Genomic DNA, 12,892 nt, shown 5'->3' on the forward strand with positions numbered 1-12,892 from the left:
TGAAATAGATTAGTAACACCGATGCGGTACAACTTTCACAATTTTTTTCCTCACGCTTTATACTGACAGAAATTCTTAAATAGGTGGAGTTACACTATGACAATTCTTAAACGGTTGAGATCACAGGGATGTGGAAATCCACCGTCCTACAGTTGTTGGCGATGTTCTGTCAACCAATCAAAACTCTATATTAGGAGTACCTTCGCGGACCCATGACAATGGACATTTGAAGATTTATGAAGAAAGTTAAGAGTACGTATTTTTCTAGCATGATTAAATGCATCGACTGTCTGTCTCGGTAATAAATAATTTGTCAAAGTTCCTGGCAAGAAAATTTAGAAAATACAAAAAAGTACAAGATTTATCATTTTGAAAGCAGTGATTTAATTTGATACAAAAAAACTATATTAAATTGTTTTCACTTTCAAGATTTTGTTTTCAATAATCGTTGTATTTTCCTTTCCCGCGCTTCCATCCCCATTTTTCATCCATTCTTTTTCTTTCCTTTATATGCTCTTCTCAAGTCTGAAGCACAAACCTTGAAACCCAAACCTAAAAACAAATTGACACTACGAAAATGGGACTTTCGTAATGTCTACTTCGACTTCGAACCTGCAACTTGAAATGTACAAATTAGAGTTTCCTATCCGAAAATTCAATGTCACAATTGTTTAACAATTAAATCTCGCAGTTTCGACGCAACCCACTAAAAACAAAATTGTTGCTGCAGTCGGTTCTAACCAAACCAAAAGGTAGAGTTGTTCTTAATGGACCTGGATTGTTTGCCCTTCCTGTCACATACCTTTTTCATCATTTCTTATATTATGTGGTCACGGTTAAGTCACGTTAACATTTTATATTGATTTTTTTTATAGATATAATAAGATGAAAAATAATAGAAATATAAAATGTTGATGTAGCTTAACCGTGACCACATAAATAAGAGGGATAAGAAGGATATGAGATTGGATGCTTAATGACTACTCTAGTTAGCTTAGCTTAGCTTAGCTAGCTAGTTGTGAAAAGCGGGAAAGCCAAGATGTGGCATACACTAAACCTTTATGCAAAGGGATTCCTATTTTTTTCAAAAAATAGAGATTAGATGCAGGACTCACTTTACATCGAACTTTAACAATCCGAACTGTCTATTTTGTAAGTCTCGATTCTTATATCATTTTGCAAAAATTCAATTTAATCCGATTAGATGTCTTAAACGTTTCCGATTTGGTTAATATTTTGTAAGAATGATTTATGAGGTACAACTTGAAAAATAAACGGTTCATATTGTTAAAATTCAATGTAGTGTAGATCCCATAACTAATCCCTATTTTTATAAATAAAAAAAAATGAAGATCCATTCCCATAGAGATTTCCGTGGTATGCATACTTACATACATACATACATATACATATACATATACATATACATATATATATATATATGCCAAATTGCAACCCAATTATCCAATAGAATAAAAGAAGTGAATTTGTAATTGAAAAAGCATCAAGAATTAGAAACTCGGTGGTTTTCGATGTTACTGAGAAGAGGATTAATGCATGGACGACACTGGTTTTTATGGCTGCCGCAGCTGTTACCGGTTGCTTTATTGGCTACAATTTTGTGTATCCTCCTAGATCTCGTTATGATGCCTTGGCAGGGGTACCACACCTCCCTTCCTACAGAAACCACAACCCCTCCCTCTCAGCAGGCGAGTACGGTTGTCCGCTTAATTAATTACTAATTAGTTCTCTCTCACTGATTAACCCATTTTACTTTCTACTCCACAAACACAAATAAATTGATTACTTTAGTACCTAATTAAGTGCATACGTACACATAACACATGCATGCATGGTTACCGGTGCACGCAGGGCAAGCAGCTGGAGGAGAAGGATCCTTTGGATAAAGTTCTGAAAAATGCATGCATGAAGGACAAAACTATCATAACAACTGAGTTGAATGGGGCATGCATGGGGAGAACCCAATTCAATATTAAAACTATTTCTAGAGAGTTTCGAGATCGGAAGTAATACGAAATGGCTGCTCAAACATTTTGTAGTCATCTGCTTGGACGAAAAAGCATATGCTCGTTGCCTAGCGTTGCACCCTCATTGTTATCAACTCAAAACTCAACGTGCCAACTTTACCCACGAGGCAGTTTTTACGTCGTCAAACTACTTGCAGATAACGTGAGGAAAAGTCCAGTCTATATCTCTTATTCTCGAGAAAGGCTATAGCTTTGTCATTACGGTAAGAGTAAATTGTAGCAGCAGTCCTTTAACTAAAAGTTCATTATCATTAATCCCTCAGCTTATAAAAACAGTGCGGCTATGGTCTCTCAACTAAAAATTTATTACCAATGGTCCCTCAACTTTAATCCAACTAGAGAAATGGTCTCTTAACTTTAACTCAATTAGAGAAATGGTTCCTCAACTCTAATCCACTTGTAGCAATGGTCCTTCCAAAATAGCTCATTTTGACAAAATTCTGACGAAGTTGACGAAAATTATCATAGCTACACGTTTTGATAAGTTGAGGGACCGATGGTAATAGATTTTTAGTTGAGGGATCATTGCTACAATTTACTCTTATGGTAATTCCTGTTCAATTTTTTGCTTACTTTCCCAAAACTTACAATATCAAGAAAGAAAGAAAAAAGGTAGCATGCCAATTTATTTTAACTGTTGTTGATTTTGTTGCATGCGTTTAATATTGGAATGTACATGATAATGATATAATGTGGCTTCGAAATCCATTCTCACAATTCTATCCAGATGCCAATCTTCAAATTTCTTGTGATAACTTCACAGGTGATTCTTACAATGTAAAAAATTCACCCAACATTGGATTTTCCTATGTAAAATCCAATGATCGGACTATTCTGTTTTATAAGTTTTGGTACTTTTCCAGAAACACGTATCCAAGAAAACACGAACAAGATGTACAAAATGGGATTAAGTCTGATCCCTTTGTTGCTGAGATTGGACTGAAAATGAGGTTTTTTGACGCACTATACTTTGGTGGCTTTTGTCAACCCAGTAAGGATTTTAGTCAAGTTTGCATTTGGTCTCGATAACAACGTCAATGATCTTAAATTTTGCTGCAAGTACGGAGAAATTACATGGCATCGCCTCGCAACGCCAATGGTACATTACATGCTTTATGGACAATCCCACAAAATTGCAGGTATATATTTATCAATCGCTTGTAAGTCTTCTTTCAATTCATTTTTAAGCATTCGCTTTTTTGGTTTGCTCTTTACACAAGCAAGGAGGATTCGAACTTAATACCTTGGGTTTAAGAAATGATATTCTTAACCAACAAATCAATAAACCCCTTGCTAAGCATACGGATTTTTTTTTTTTAAATGTAGCTTCTGGTCATATGTTAAACCCTATTTCTAATGCCAACATTTCTCATGTCGCCCTTTAACAGTTTTTTTTATCTTCCTATTTCTTTTGGAACTTTATATACGGTCTGTTGTCTGCATTGACCCCTTTGACCTTCTAATTGATTGAAGCACTTCTTTCCAACGCCTTTGGAAGCATTAGTGATCACTGGAGAAGGGATGCAACATCTGATCACATGGTATATCTTATAACGTATTCAAGATCAGTGCGTAAACTACTTTTACAATGTTACATTGCTTTATTTAATTATAACGGTTTAAAATGAAGTTTATTTCTAAAGGATCATTAGATAACCATTTCATTTTTCAGTTTTCAGTTTTTGTAACTGTTTGGGCCCAAAATAATATGGCTGGGCCGAGCAGCAAGATGTGCTCGGCCCAAGGTGATGACAAATACTATGGGCCGAATAATGAAACCCGGGCCAGCTGGCAGGGTCGGCCAAATCCTATCCTAAGTAGTCCAGATAAATAGAAAAGGGCGAAGAAGTCCTGGTGCGACCAGGAGTTTCGACCGGCAAAGAATGGAGTCTCGAAAAGAAGGAAAATTCAGAACCCCAGTGGGAGTAGGTTTGTTCGAGTTAGAGTCGAAATGGGACAAGGACTCCCAATCCAAATCAGAATTGGTTTCAAGGAACGAGGTGCTATAAATACAAGAAATCACGCAATAGAAAGGCCCTTCAAAATCATCATACAATTGCCCTGCGCAAAACCTCTCAAACATCTTGAGATTTTTCCCTTTTCTTTTCCTGCCAACACACCTTCAGTTTGGATAAACAGCACTGTGGAAGCACCCGGCGAGCACCTTCAGTTTGGAGAAACAGCACTGCTGCCGCAGAATCAGCCGACCGAGAAACACCTTCAGTTTGGATAAACAGCACTGCGTCGAGGTCGACCGATTATCTATCTAAGTCTCGGCCGAGAAGGGTTTTCGAACCCTTGTTGGTAGAGGTCATCTTACTAGCCTTTTCGGCATAGTTGGGTGTTACGAATTGCATTGCTCGGCGCATTAGACGCCGAGTGATTTTATGATTGGATACTCGCAAGTAAGTTTCAGGGTTCGGTATTTCAACGGCCGAACTACGTTTACCATCAAGACATATATCACATTCGAGTACCTGTGCCCGTATAGCTTGGTCTTGATTCGGCGTGCTTATACTCTTACGAATATAATCACAGTGACCGAATCAGGCTCCGACGATTTGTGAACTCCGTAGAATTAGTAGCCTTGTCTTCAGGCTATAGAACCCAAAGACCGAGAGCGTTCCTTCCTCGGTCGCAATCGCAAGATACAGAAGTCGACAGCGCGCTCAACGCGACAACATCAAATTTTACTCCTCGGCCGAGCTCGGCCGACGAGTTGGCACGCCCCGCATTCAACCGAAGGACGTAGTTAGCTTATTAGTTACTCGGCCTGCGCGCCACGTAGGTTTTGTAATTTTTAGAGTCAACATTTTGGCACGCCCAGTGGGACCATTGTGCTAAACCTTCGGAGTTCATGACCGTTGAGACACGGTCTACAAAGAAGAAAACAACCATGGGAAAGTCAACAGCTGACTTACCAGTGCAAGGCCTTGGGCAGGATTCACACCCAGCAAAAAATCCGATCATTGCTGCGCCGCCCGAGGCTACAAGTGTGACACGCCGAGAAAATGAAATCTGTCTCGGCGGGCAACCTCACAACGCGGCGATCCCGAATCAAACGACAGGCATGTTTGTGGAGGGGATAGTGGAAGATTGCGACGACGATGGTGGGGAAGGCTCTGATCCACCAACTAGGTCGTTTCTTCGGAGACGACTTGATAAGCAGTATCGTCAGGTCGAGCAGTCGATTGGTCAAAGGATGAATGATTTGCTAGAAGCAATACGAAGTAACAACGATACACAGACCAGAATGCTTGAACTATTGGTTAGTAAAGCCTTCGAAGATGGCCAGGTCGGCCAACCTCGGCAGCTCTCGACGAATGTGCCCATACCAGCCGAGAGAGGGTCCGCTCGGTCGCAACCAGTCACCTTAGAAAGAAGAGGACCAGGAAATAGATCCGAGGGACCAAGCCAGGGAGAAGAAGCCGCTTCCGTAAACATGACCGAAGTCCAGATAATGATTGATTCGGCCCTGAAGAAAGGGCCGAAGTTTCCAAAATTCATTCATCCATACCCGGCTTATGTAGAAAGGTTTGAATACCCACGAGGATTTAAAATCCCTGATTTCAGCCTCTTCGCCGGGGAATTGTCTTTGTCCTCATTAGAACATGTGGCTCGGTTCACAGCGCAGTGTGGAGACGTCAATAGCGACTTCTACAAACTACGGTTGTTTAATTTTTCACTGACAGGCTCAGCTTTCGCCTGGTACATTAATCTTCCACCCAATTCTGTGCAGAGTTGGGAAGAGTTAGTCGAAAAGTTCCATGAACAATTCTATCGGCCAGGGATGGAGATGTCCGTATCATCCTTGGCCAGGATGGCTCAAGCATCCGACGAATCTCCGATGGAGTACTTAACAAGGTTTAAGTCGGCCAGGAATTGGTGCCGAGTACCACTCCCCGAAGTGGAATTCGTCAGGATCGCTCTCAACGGATTAGACGTGGAGTACAAAAAGAAGTTCCTGGGGGCAAACATTCGCGATATGTACGAACTTGCTCAACACGTCGAACAGTATGATTATCTGCTCCGAGAAGAAAAGATATCGAGGTCACCATCCCGGGGAACGTTGTATAAGAACCCCACGGTTAGCTATGCCTCGGCCGAAAACGGGGACCCTCAGTATGTCAGTGTGGATGCGGCCGAGATAGTAATAGACAAACCATACGTCTGCAAGGCTCTGGCTCAAGTAAATGGCAAAGACACCAAAGCCCATTCGGCCGCCGAGGAAATGAGTAAGTCTTCGAAAGTCTACACTTTCGACATCACCAAGGCCGATGCAATTTTCGATCAATTATTGGCAGCAAAGATCATCAAGCTTCGGCCGGGACATATTATCCCTAAGGCCGATGAATTGAAGGGAAAGGTATACTGCAAGTATCATAACTCTAATAAGCATGCAACCAATAATTGTGTCGTATTCCGGGATACAATCCAAAGTTGGATCGAGAAAGGAAAGTTGAAATTTCCAGAAAAGCAGATGGCGGTCGACGTCAATCCCTTCCCTTCAACAACAATTGGTATGGTGGATGCTCATCTTCCTAAAAACAAAGGGAAGGCCGAATACGTCCCGGTGCAGCATATCCGTCAACGGAATGGTCGAACAAGGCTAAAGCTTGATGTATTTTCGAATGCATCACCCACGGAACAATCGGGGCCACCCGCCGATGAGCCTATAACAAGGTCCAGTTCCGACGAAATTCACGAATCAAAGGTTTTATGTGACCATTGTAAAACACCAGTCGAACCTGGGAAGAAGACATCTTCAACACCCCTCACGGACCCTACAATATCGCCAAAGGAACTTGGTCCACGACGTCAAGTGTTTGATCGACTCGGCCCACAAGTACGGCCGAAAGACCAGGCCTCGGTTAGGCGGCGTCTTGATTTCGACGCACCTTTCTATAATGAGGATTATTACTCGCGCAATACCAACAGCTCCAGCTCGTCAGCCGATCGCAAAACTTTCAAACCACCCAGGACATCGGATCAACGCTGGTACAGTTACAATTCCCCGACTGGCTTGTATACAGTGCTGTCTAAATCCCAAAAACGCCGCCGTCAACGAATAGATTGCATGGCTCGGCGACAAGAAGCTCAGGCCAGCCCTACCAACCAGTGGCAACCAAAGAAGGCCGTGGAAAGCATAAGTGAACGACCAACCCCGACTATCATGACCGAGTTAGCCGAAGGGAAGAAAGTAGCAGCTGCCGGTTTCGAAACCACCATTGAGGATTCTGAGAAACGTATCAAAATCCTTCTCCGGCCTGGGGAAACGAGAGATCGTCTAGAACACTTTAGACAAGAGGCCGAAAGGAAACTTTCTCCGTTACCACCACGAGAACCGTTTATCAAAGTATGGCACAACTTACACCCCCCATTCCTCGGTGAATCCCTGGAATACATGCGAGAGTTTCATAAGAAATACTCCGCCAATGACTTGTACGGACTACCCAAGGCGTGTCAGGAAGCCCTCGACCTAGCTCTCACTTGCCCTGATGCCGAGCAAATTATTCAGAAAACTTCCGACCCAGTAATTAAAGCGAGGTTCCAACATATACGGGAAGCTCGGGTACTTGGTTTTGAAGTCGATCCTTATACAGATATCGACACCGCCGAATTACCTTTTTCGCTCGATGACCTTCAGCATTTGCGCTACCATTTCGAAGTTTTCTCGGCTGTATCGCTCTTCGGCCTCACGGCCGACGAGGAAAAACGGTTAGCACGGTTGGATACATATCTCGATACGAGGAACGCCCGTATTGCCTATGAAGAACGAGCCCGTATAACGAAGGACCAACATAAGTCTTCGGCAGTCAACATGGTCGAGGAAAGTAGCCAAACCACACTCGACTTGGTTCACACGTCTCGGATACCGGCTCTTACCAAGACACTCAAAAGTTTGATCGAGGATGTTCTGCCGACTGATACTGTGGTTAGTTCTGCAGAAGACGACGACCACGATCCAATGGGTCCCTCGGTCCTCGAACAAATGGAGATCAGTATGGTCCACGTCCTACCAGCTGAATTCCAACCCAGTACCCACCAATCAAATTTCTTGGACGGAGATGTGGTCGCCGAGGAAGCAACACAAGTAGATTTCGTCGCAAACGACGACGACAGAGAAACCCGAAGCACAGACAACCTTAAGGCGGCTTTAGCCGAACTATTTCCCCGCTCCCCTTCGGTTAATCTCCAACACCTGAAGCCGTTGTACGTCACGGCTCACATCGAAGGATTTCCTATTTCTAAAGTGTTTGTCGACTGTGGAGCCACAGTCAACATTATGCCAATATCTGTCATGAAGGCTTTACGCCGTTCTGATAATGAACTCATTCCGTCAAAGATCACTATGAGCAGCTTCGTTGGTGACAAGTCTCAGACCAAAGGAGTGCTACCGTTGGAAGTTAGCATTGCCGGTCGTCAACACATGACGGCATTCTTTATAATTGATTCCAAGACCGACTATAACGCATTACTTGGCCGCGACTGGATCCACCAAACCAGTTGCATTCCTTCATCACTATACCAAGTTCTCATCTTTTGGGACGGCAAATCGGTCACCGTCCACCCAGCCGATAATCAACCATTTGAAACCAACATGATTCAGGCTCGCTATTACGACGATCACGTCGGCTACATCACCCTCCAAGGCCTCAACGAGGATGGGCGGCCGACGAGAATTTCGGTACAAAAAGTGATTGAGGTCGGCGCCGAGACTGTCCAACAGGATTCGACGAGACTTGGCTTAGCGGATTTAGTCACCAATGCCGATGATTGAGCACACCAAGCAAGAACAGCGTCAGGCCGCGGTTTCATCGACAATGGAACGACTGCTGGCCCATTGGTACGCCATTACCAAGCAACCGCATTCCGGCATCAATTTAATTGAATTTTTGGCCGAAGCAGATGACGGCCCTGTTCTGTCTCTCGATAAAGTTCAGGCCGCGCCGGCCAAACTCGAAGACCATCGACCTTAAGTGAAGGACCCATTAGAAGAAGTTAATGTAGGCACGGCCGATGATCCTCGCATATTGTTTATAAGCGCGTTACTCCCACCGGCCACGAAGGATGAACTCCGTGAGTTACTCCAGGAATTTAAGGATTGCTTCGCGTGGAGTTACCATGAAATGCCAGGCCTCGATCGAAACCTGGTAGAACATGAGCTACGAATCAAAGACGGATGTAAGCCTTTTCGGCAACCCCCTCGCCGATTTTCGACCGAGGTACAACTCGGCATTAAGGAAGAATTGGTTCGGCTTCTCAAAGCCGGATTTATTAGGACCGCTCGGTACGTCGAATGGTTAGCCAATATCGTCCCAGTGTTGAAGAAAAACGGTGCCCTCCGCATTTGCATCGATTTCCGTAACCTAAATCTGGCTACTCCCAAGGACGAATATACAATGCCAATCTCAGATTTGCTAATTGATGCTGCAGCTAATCATGAACTGCTATCCTTTATGGACAGCCATGCGGGATACAACCAGATTTTCATCGCCGAAGCCGACGTCCACAAAACGGCTTTCCGTTGCCCAGGGGCACTCGGTACTTACGAATGGGTAGTCATGCCATTCAGCCTCAAGAATGCCGGTGCCACATACCAACGAGCCATGAATATGATCTTCCACGACTTAATCGGGACCATCGTCGAAGTTTATATCGACGACGTGGTGGTAAAGTCGAAACGCCGCCAAACGCACCTGGATGATCTGCGGCAAGCGTTCCTTCGCATGCGCAAGAATAATCTCAAGATGAACCCAACCAAGTGTGCTTTCGGTGTTTTGGCTGGTAATTTCCTAGGGTTTTTGGTGCACCATCGCGGCATCGAAGTCGATGCAAATAAAGCCCGCGCCATCATTAGCGCCCCACCTCCCACAACAAAGAAACAACTGCAGTCGTTACTCGGGCAGATAAATTTCCTCCGCCGCTTCATTGCCAATTCGGCCGGTAAAATGAAGGCATTCTCCACTCTCCTTAAACTTAAGGATACCGATAAATTTGAATGGCGCGAAGAGCATCAAACTGCATTTACGCAAATCAAGGTGGCCCTTTCCACCCCACCCGTGCTGGTTCCGCCTTGTCGCGACAAACCCCTTAAATTGTACATTTCGGCAGCCGCCGAATCCATTGGGTGTCTCCTCGCGCAAGACAACAATGTAGGACGTGAGCAAGCTATCTTTTATCTTAGCCGAAATCTGAATTCACCAGAGCTCAATTATTCACCAGTCGAAAAACTTTGCTTAGCTTTGTTTTTTACCGCATCCAAGCTTCGGCATTACATGCTCCTGTCAGTTACGCAGGTCATCGCCCAAACAGACGTAATTCATTACATGCTCACTCGGCCTATCGTCAAAGGTCGAATCGGGAAATGGACACTCGCCTTATCCGAGTTTAGCCTGTAGTACGTACCCCAAAAGGCCGTCAAAGGACAGGCTCTCGCCGACTTCTTAGCCCAACACCCTTCCCCATATGGTTTTGAAGGGGGCGATGTCGACATCGGTCTAGTCACCACACGCGATAACCATTGGACTATGCATTTCGATGGTTCCAGTACTTCGACTTCGGCGGGTGTCGGCATTGCAATTCAGTCGCCCGACCACTGCCGGTGGTATTTTTCTCTCAAGTTGGATTTCAGCTGCACAAATAATCAGGCCGAATATGAAGCCCTCATTATCAGCCTCCACGTTTTACATGATCTACGGGCTTCCCGTGTTCTTGTCCTCGGTGATTCCGAACTTGTGATTAACCAATTGAACGACATTTTTCGTTGCATGAGTTGTACTTTAGCACCATATCACATGGTCGCCACCTACCTGGCCGAGTCATTCGAACGGATCACGTTTGAACATATTTCCCGAATCCACAACACAGATGCCGATGAACTCGCCCAGATCGCCTCCGGAGCACAACTCATGGGGGGCAAGCTCGGCCGAATTACAGCCACAGGCCTGCAATCATACCCGGCCTTGATCAATCGGCAAACCCTCCAGCGCACACACATAATACGTACTAGGGTAATGTCGCTCCCATCCCTACTAGAACGAGGAGACCCCGTAGAAGTATGTGCCGTCGAGGTAGAGCCAGATGATTGGAGAAAAACGATGCTACGGTACCTCGATAATCCCAACGGGAAACACGACCGGAGAACGAAGGTCCTCGCCACGAATTACATGTCGTACCAAAATGAGTTGTACCGCAAAGGTGAGGACGGGTTACTACTATTGTGCCTCGGCCCACAGGAGGCCGCCCAAGCAATGGCCGAGATACATGAAGGTATTTGTGGGTCACTCCAGTCTGGACGAAAGATGCGCTGGTTGCTTCGACGACACGGTTATTTTTGGCCCAATATATTAAAAGATTGTATCGAATATGCACGAAGATGCGTACCATGCCAAATTCATGGACCCGTGCAGAGAGCCCCGGCCGAATTGCTACACTCGGTTACTAAACCATGGTCGTTCAGAGGTTGGGCAATGGACGTAATTGGCAAAATCACGCCATCATCGGGGGCAGCGAAACACGCGTGGATAATGGTAGCAACTGACTATTTCACTAAGTGGGTTGAGGCAAGATCATACGCTGAATTAACGGCCAAATAGGTATGCAACTTCGTAGAGGAGAATATTGTGACCAGATTCGGCGTGCCAGAAACGATCATAACTGATAATGGCACTATATTCACGGCCGATAGGTTTAGGGAATACGCGGCAAGTTTGAATATCCGACTCGAGCAATCTACGCCGTACTACCCACAGGCAAACGGGCAGGCCGAGGCAAGCAATAAAGTGTTGATCGGCATCCTTGAAAAAATGGTAAAAGAGAAACCTGGGTTGTGGCATTTGAAGTTAAATGAAGCATTATGGGCATACCGAACTTCACCCCGGTCGGCCACTGGAACCACTCCTTACGCGTTAACTTATGGACACGACGCGATGTTACCGGTCGAGCTGAGTATAAGCTCGTTACGAGTAATCGAGCAGAGTGATTTGTTCAGCATCGAATATAGTCAAGCGATGCGACAAGAATTAGAAGATTTAGAAGAAAGTCGAATCGACGCGGGTAATTTATTGGTAGCGCAAAAGAAAATTACCGAGCGAGCGTACAACCAGCGCGTAAGACAAAAAACGTTCGGCGAAGGAGAATTGGTTTGGCAAACTGTGTTGCCTGTTGGGATCAAAGACCCCAGATTTGGTAAGTGGTCGCCGAATTGGGAAGGGCCATTCGTCGTTCACAAAGTCCTCGGCAAGGGAGCATATCATCTAAGAGATCGGACGGGTTCAGTTCACAAATTGCCGATTAATGGAAAGTTTTTAAAGAAGTACTATCCAATTACATGGGAAATGCAAGAGTAAGACCATTGTATTGATAGCAAGACGACTATTGTATTGATAGCAAAACGACCATTGTATTAATATCAAAAGAATCATTACAAGAACAAATACAAATACAATGATAGGTTCCTAAGGGGTCGAGGGGAGGAAAGTCTCGAGGGCAGCTTTTAGCTCCAGCCACTTAGCTTCGCTCAAAATTATCTCAGCCTGCCTTGTCTTCTTATTGCACTGCAGTTGCTGGATACGCGTGCACCGGCAGCGAAGGCCGTCAGCCGAGCCTTGTTGGCCTCAAAGTCCTTCTCAAGCTCGGAAGCAGCAGCCGACCTTTGCCGTTGAAGGTCAGAAATTTGACGTTCGAGGTCAGAGATCTGACGATCAAACTCGGTCAGCTTTGCTTTCTTCGCCTTGATTGCCTCCATCTCTACCTGGCCAGCCTCATGCGCGACCTTGGCCACCTTCAAGTCGTCCTCGGCTTGTAAGGCTCGCTCGAAGATGAGAAAGTGTTGCCGAGTT

General features: G+C 44.8%; 1 pseudogene; it reads left to right on the top strand.

The window, feature by feature from the left end:
* Positions 1–21: 21 nt before the first annotated feature.
* On the top strand, positions 22–3,727 carry LOC103946979 (annotated as a pseudogene).
* The last annotated feature ends 9,165 nt before the right edge of the window (positions 3,728–12,892 follow it).

The sequence above is a fragment of a genome, unplaced genomic scaffold (assembly GCF_019419815.1).
Source record: "Pyrus x bretschneideri cultivar Hongxiangsu unplaced genomic scaffold, Pyrus_bretschneideri_v1 Contig3, whole genome shotgun sequence".
Taxonomy (NCBI): domain Eukaryota; kingdom Viridiplantae; phylum Streptophyta; class Magnoliopsida; order Rosales; family Rosaceae; genus Pyrus; species Pyrus x bretschneideri.